Here is a 6,732-nt window from a genome sequence, read left to right as displayed (position 1 = left end):
CCGGCGCGGGACGACCGCGACTTGGCCTTGGCGCGGGCCTTGCCTCCTTGCTTGCCACGGCCGGACATCACGACAGCGAACACAGAAGGACCTTCGAAACCAGGAAACTGTGCTCCGACGCGCACACCTCACCCTTTTATAGACAGAGGCCCGATTGTACGCCCGACGTTCTCATTGGCTCACACGCGTCCTGACGCCGTGGCCAATGAGGAGCGTGCGGACACAATCTCTCATTTACATAAGCCCGGCTCCCTCGTCCCGGCAACGCCTTGGAACGCGCGAATCACGACGCGCGTGCTCCGCGGCCTCATTTGCGTGCGGCCGTAGTTGCGACACTGGGCGGGTCCCCCCGCCTGATCGCGGTTTCTGCTGGTCAGGAAGCTGTGTAAGTGCGCAGTGGCTCCAAGAAGACCTGAGTCAAGCATCTACTTACTTATGTGGAGATATTCCTTTAAGGAATGCTGGAAACTTAGTTTTTGATACCTAGGAAGTAGCGGGTAATTCCTCTTTTTCCTTCCTGTAAAACCTACTTGTTATATTTTAGGCGTTTATGGGTGGGACCCTCACTTTGATTTCGTTACATTTAAAGGTTATTTCCATAAAACGGCAACAAAATGCTTAGTTTCTTAATCCATCCACAGCTAAGAATGCTTGAAGAGAAAAGGTTAAGTACAGGTCACCGGGAGTTTACTGAAAATACTGAGTTTTTGCAACTCAGATTTGTATATAGGAATCGAAATAACTTAAAATAAACGTTACACTGCTGCTTTTGTCGACCATTTGTCCTATGATGGCTACTCAGAAGCTCCCTTTAGGAGCCTTCCACTGTGTCTGGGGATAGAGTAACTCAGAGTGCTAAATCCAGACTGCTATCACTTTAGCATCGCATCAGTTATACCCAGAGAAATGCAGCCTGCATTTTTTTAATTTCTGAATTTTTTTTTTTTCCGAGACAGGGTTTCTCTGTGTAGCCTTGGCTGTCCCGGCACTCCCTTTGTAGACCAGGCTGGCCTCGAACTCAGAAATCCACCTGCCTGCCTCCCAAGTGCTGGGATTAAAGGGGTGCGCCACCACCGCCCAGCTAATGTCTGAAGTTTGTAATAAGCTTTGTAAGCCATTCTAATGTGGGGCATATTGACATGTTGAGTGGGAGCTTAGCTCTAGTAACAGGTATATTGTTAAGTAGTAATGTAGTTACATAGTTCTTATATTTTATATTATAACAATAATTGTGGAATTCTAGTCTTGTGGAGGAATAGGCAAGAGTGTAGGCAATGGGATTTCAGGTTGAAGGTGCGTAGGCAGTGTTATTAGGATGTACAGAGAAACATTTTAAGTTGAGAGGTTGAAGGTATATCAAGCATTCTGATTAAATTCGATAGACTGATATTTATGTGCATCCGAGGAGTCATACATCTGAGAAATGGATCAAGGGTTCAGCAAAGACTACACAAACCCTGCAGTCACGGACTGACTGAACACAGAACGTGGGAATGGCATCCTATCACCTTAAAGTATGCTATTATCCTTATGTATTCGTCTTGAATTATAATTTGGTATGTGTTATTCCTATAAAGGATGTTGTAGCATTAGCTTTTCTATTCCTGCATTAGTACTTCATGTCTCAGGAAGCACTTCCCCCTCCAAGGCACACACACTCCTTAGGGTTGACCTTACTGATTTGAAAATTGTTCCAGCCCCCTTCAGATATCTGTATCAATCTTACCACTTCAAAATAGAACAAACATGGATGGGACAGTGTAGAATGTTCTTTGGGGGAAAGAAATCTTTGGCATTAAAAAGATGAGGTTGTTGTGAAGTTAACAAAGATATAATAGGGATATAATAGAGCAGTGAATTAGTGTATGCTGGTACTCAACTTCCTCTGCATTGTACAGTCAGAGGTCCCCTGCCATCACATGGTGGTGTCCACAGTAGACGAGTGTTCCTAGGTCAATTGTCAAAATCTAAACAATCCCTTTGTTCCTGGCTAGAGGCCCATCTCTAGGGTGATTCTGGGTCTCAAGTTGGCCGTTGAGATGAACAAGTATTGGAAGACACACTAAGAGAATCAGAACTGATCTTCTCTGAGTTCAGGTAACTTTGGGGTCCTGCTGTAACTTTTAAACTCCCAATTAAGGTGGTTTTGTCTGATATATTTGTGCTATTTTGAACCTTGAGAGATGTCCAAGAAATAATTCCTGGAATAAAAGAACTGTGAGCCTTTGTGTTACCTCCCCCTTCAGCTCAGCCTTTGGACTCTGGCAGTCTCTGCTTGGAAGCTACCACCTGGGGAGCTAAGACAAAAGCTCTCTGCAGACTGTCAGTTCTTCCTTGGAGCAGCAGCCTGGAAATTCACAGAGATATGGACACTCCAAGTTGCTGGGGACCTTGGTGCCTGACTTCTTCAGCAGTGTTTATGGTATGCAAATATCATGTAACCTAGAGATTCGGTTTCAGTTTTTCATGTACCTATATATATTCTGGCCATTCTAAGTAAAGATTGAAGCCTTGATTGGGACGCAACTTAGCTTTGTGTTTTCTCTTGCATCTCGAACCCTATATTTCAGGTCCTTAGGTCCTACACCTGAGAGAACCCAAGTTCGTGAAACTGTGGGACAGTTTCAGACAGACCTTTGATTTATTATTTTATATGTATGAGTGCTTACCTATATTTATGTGCATCATAATGCATGCCTAGTCCCTTCAGAGACCAGAAGAGTTGGATCCCCTGGAGCTGGAAGCTTGTCAGCCAACCATGTAGCACTGGGTACTGAAGGGACCCAGATACTCTGCAAAAGCAGCAAGGGCCATCTCTTTAGCCCTGAACTTTTGTATTGACTGATGTTACACAAGTCAAAATAGGTTGATAAAGAAAAATAGAGGCTCCCAAGTACACATTTGGGCCAGATCTGCAAATATTAAAAATAATCAGCCTTTTATCAGGGCCAAAGATTAATATTTCTATAACAAAAAGGTTTGAATTTCTTTTAACCTGAAAGTTTACTTATAAATTTCAACAACTATATTAGAATTTTTAGCGGTTACAGTCTTAAGACTGCCATAGTAAGGTGCCATGCTGTTTTCTCTGTCATACAGGCTAAGAGAATAGGCTATGAGACTATACATGGGTTTGACTTCTGTTTTGGCTGGTTTTGTGTGTCAGCTTGACACAAAGTACAGTCATCGCAGAGAAAGAAGCTTCAGTTGAGGAACTGCCTCTCTGAGATCCAACTTTTAAGGTATTTTTCTCAATTGGCATTTGATGGAGAAGGGCCCAGCCAATTGTGGGTTGTACAATCCCTGGGCTGGTAGTCCTGGGTTCTATAAGAATGCAAACTGAGCAAGACCTTTCCATTTGCTCTGGATCAGCTTCTTCTCCAAGTTCCAGCTCTGCTTATGTTCCTGTCCCGACTTCCTCCAATAATCTGGAAATGTAAATCAAGCAAACCCTTTCCTCTTCAACTTTTTGGTCACGCTGTTTTTGTTGAAGCAACAGAAACCATACCTAAGACAACTTGAATACGTCTTTTGTGTGGATACAGTTCAAGCCATAGCAGTAGTTGGTGGCTCTGGTAGGCTGTGAATAGTCTAATTTTTCAGAACCCATCAATATTTAAGTGAGGAAAAGGACTTGTCTATTCAATTCTGAGAGGTTATCCTGGATTAACTTCTGAATCAGCCCTAAATATAATCACCAAAGTCCTGGTCAGAGATAGTCAAGAAGGTTTAAGTAGTAGCAGGCACGCACACACTGCCCCAGAAACCTGAAGGAGGCGTTAATGCCACTGAAGGAATGAATTTGCTTGTGAGGTGTGAACAAGCAAGCAAAGAGCAAGAACTCCCTTCCTCTGTGTCCTTCATATAGGCTGCCCTCAGGAGGTGCGGCCAGACGGATTGAATGTGGACCTTCCCACTTCAAATGATTTCATTAAGAAAATGTCTCAGAGGTGTTCCCAGTCCCTTGGGTTTTCACTAATTCCAAATGTAGTCAAGTTGACAACCAAGAACAACCATCACAACATCTATTTAAAAACTACCTAGCACTCTTTAATAAGAGTTTCTGCCTAGAAAACAAACAAACCAAAAACAGCCTACACACACAAAAAAGAAAGAAAAAAAGAGAGAAAGAAAAAAGAAAAGGAGAAACTGTCTTGAAAACAAATAAACAAAATAAAATTTTTACAATATAAGAGTTTTTTTAGGTCAAATATACCATGATGCAATGCTACATTTACTAACCTACCATTCAAAGCATACATTTACACATCCTAAGTACACAAAACATAGCTAATAGAGGCATACTGACTTTCCACTGATACTTGATATATAGGTGAAAGATGTAATCCACTTAATTCTTTCACTGAACCCATTTCATAATTGCTAAAAATCCACTTTCAAGAGCTGCAGAAATCCGAGTGCAGCTGGAGCTGCCACACTTCACTGTGGAAATGGCCACCTGAACCTCTATATTCTGCCACTGACTGTTTCTTCACAAATTTTCCAGGATCTCGCCCCCAAATGCATTCCCCCCATTCCAAGGTATTTTCCTATATATAGTTATCAACTTACTTCCAAGGTTTGCTCCTTCACCTAGTAGGGCAACAAAATCAGCACTGTCAACATAGCCTTTCACTTCAGCTGGTCCACAAAGCCAAAAGTAGTAAACCTATGTCAGTGCGCTTATGATATGCAACAAAATGAACAAGTAGCCAAAGATATGAGGGTAAAGGCCTGGGCTGTAGCCATCCTAAGGCAAGGCTCAACCACTCATCTCAAATTAAAAATCAAAGCAGAGATTTAGTCAAGAAGTTATATTGGGAAGAGGAACAGGCCTAGTGGCCCCCAAGTCCATCCATCTTCAGATACTAACAAGAGCTTTAAGCCTTGAGTAGAGGAGGAGACTGGGCAGGCAAGATGCTAGCAAACTTAAGAAATCCTAGGAGACAGATGTATGGCCTCTTTGGTCAGTGCTACGGTTTGTTCCTGCAAGGTGGGAAGCCCACATTGCTGCCATAATGGGAAGACATCACTCTCAAGTCTCCTCTTTGGTGTGGTCCTGACTTCATGGGCAATGGCCCTCACCTGCATGATTTCAATTTATCTGAATTTGTTAACATTTAAAGACATATTTTAAGTAAATAAAATTAAATCACATTCTTGTTTCCCTTCAATACCTACACTATCTTTTTTGTCATATTTGTTAAAATTTATAAAATGCTATAACAATAAAAATGAGTATTAGAAAAGTTGTTTGATATAATACAACAATCCATTTAACAGTCTTCTGTAGATGCTTGTCTACAGCAATACTGAAAATGCATATTTTTCTCAATATAAATTTTAAATAACTCCAAACATATTTAACTGTATATTTCAAAATAATACATCACTACTAGTATTTTCTTAAATGAACATAAATATATAAAGTCTTTTTGTTTTCTACTTAGTAGAGCTTAAAATCTTGGCTCTTACTATGGTACAAGTTCAAAATAAGAACAATTTTTAGACATTGGAAAGAGAAAGGCAAGACAATGACTTATCTCTGCCTTTAGCCAAAATGAGACAAACATCAAATGCCATACTCCCAGTCAGCTTTCAGTTACCCTATTTTTTCAGAAGAGCCTGCTGCTTTAGGGGCAATGTTCAAACCACTTCTACACCCTTGGGTAGGTAACTAATTGTTTAGGAAGTTCCCTGGGTGTTAATTATACAAGTCTGGCTCAAGCGCATCTATTTCTGTTGAATTTTTAGATGCACGTGGTTACTTGGAGCAGTAATACCGAAGGTGGCCTGGGCCCCAATCTGCAGGGACTATGTGGGGAGGAGTGCGCTGAAACCGCGGAAGGAGCAATGACAGGAGCCAAAGGAGCAGGCAGAGCTGACTCAAGAGCAGCAGAGGCAGGTGGGAGAGACACTGCAGGTAAGTGGACAAAGGAAAAAAAACCGAAACTAAGACAAACAAAACAAAGAACAATGTTTGTGTGGCCAAACAATTCTGGTCGAATTTCTTCTGTACTGCTTAAGACCTCGTATATAACTAGGAAAGCACTACCACTGACCTACACCCTAGAATATGCCAAACTACAACGAAATAGCATACAATCAAAGCACCAATATATCGTAAGTCTTGTGACCTGGAACAGGAAATTTAGTCTCGGTGTGTAAACTGAAAAATAACCAAAGATTTAAGTTATCCGTCTAAATGTTCTCAAAGCAATTTCTGACCAAAAAGACAAGTTACTTCACAGACGACCCCAATGTTGATACGTCAATAAAGGACTGCTTAGTGCTTTCCTCCATTCTGACAATATTATTAGCATGAACTTAATGTCACTCCCGCGCAAAGTCGAAAGGTACTTCTCTACACTTAAGACTCCTCATTCAAGGGCACACATATAACTTCAGTAGAAATGACTTCTAATATATATCGGAGATAGAAGGAAAAAAACCAACCACCAGCATGCCTCAGAGAGAGGGTGGGTGGTTCAGCACATCACAGGCTAAGGCCGCCAGGCTCTGCCGGGACTCCTCCCCCGGTATATGCACAAAGATGCAGCTGAGGAAGAACTCACAGCCTGTGCCGGTGACCTATACCTGTTACACCACTCCCTGTGGCCACGTTTACGCGTGATGCCGATCCTCTGGGTGCTAGCCTAGGACGAGCAGAAACCGCGATCAGGCGGGGGGACCCGCCCAGTGTCGCAACTACGGCCGCACGCAAATGAGGCC

General features: G+C 42.2%; 1 long non-coding RNA gene across 2 annotated transcripts; it reads left to right on the top strand.

Annotated features, from left to right (window-relative positions):
- Nucleotides 1–6: 6 nt before the first annotated feature.
- LOC116093449 lies at nt 7–6,653 on the top strand. 2 transcript variants are annotated; one of them, XR_004119718.1, is made up of 5 exons: nt 7–497; nt 1,383–1,514; nt 1,995–2,097; nt 2,247–2,422; nt 5,755–6,653. It is a non-coding gene; the product is annotated as an uncharacterized LOC116093449 (long non-coding RNA). The 2 variants fall into 2 exon arrangements; XR_004119717.1 differs by lacking the exon at nt 5,755–6,653 and having other exon boundaries at nt 2,247–2,526.
- Nucleotides 6,654–6,732: the final 79 nt, after the last annotated feature.

This window comes from Mastomys coucha, unplaced genomic scaffold, assembly GCF_008632895.1.
Source record: "Mastomys coucha isolate ucsf_1 unplaced genomic scaffold, UCSF_Mcou_1 pScaffold16, whole genome shotgun sequence".
NCBI lineage: Eukaryota > Metazoa > Chordata > Mammalia > Rodentia > Muridae > Mastomys > Mastomys coucha.
The sequence above is the reverse complement of the archived record's forward strand: the minus strand, read 5'-3'. Positions and strand labels throughout refer to the sequence as shown.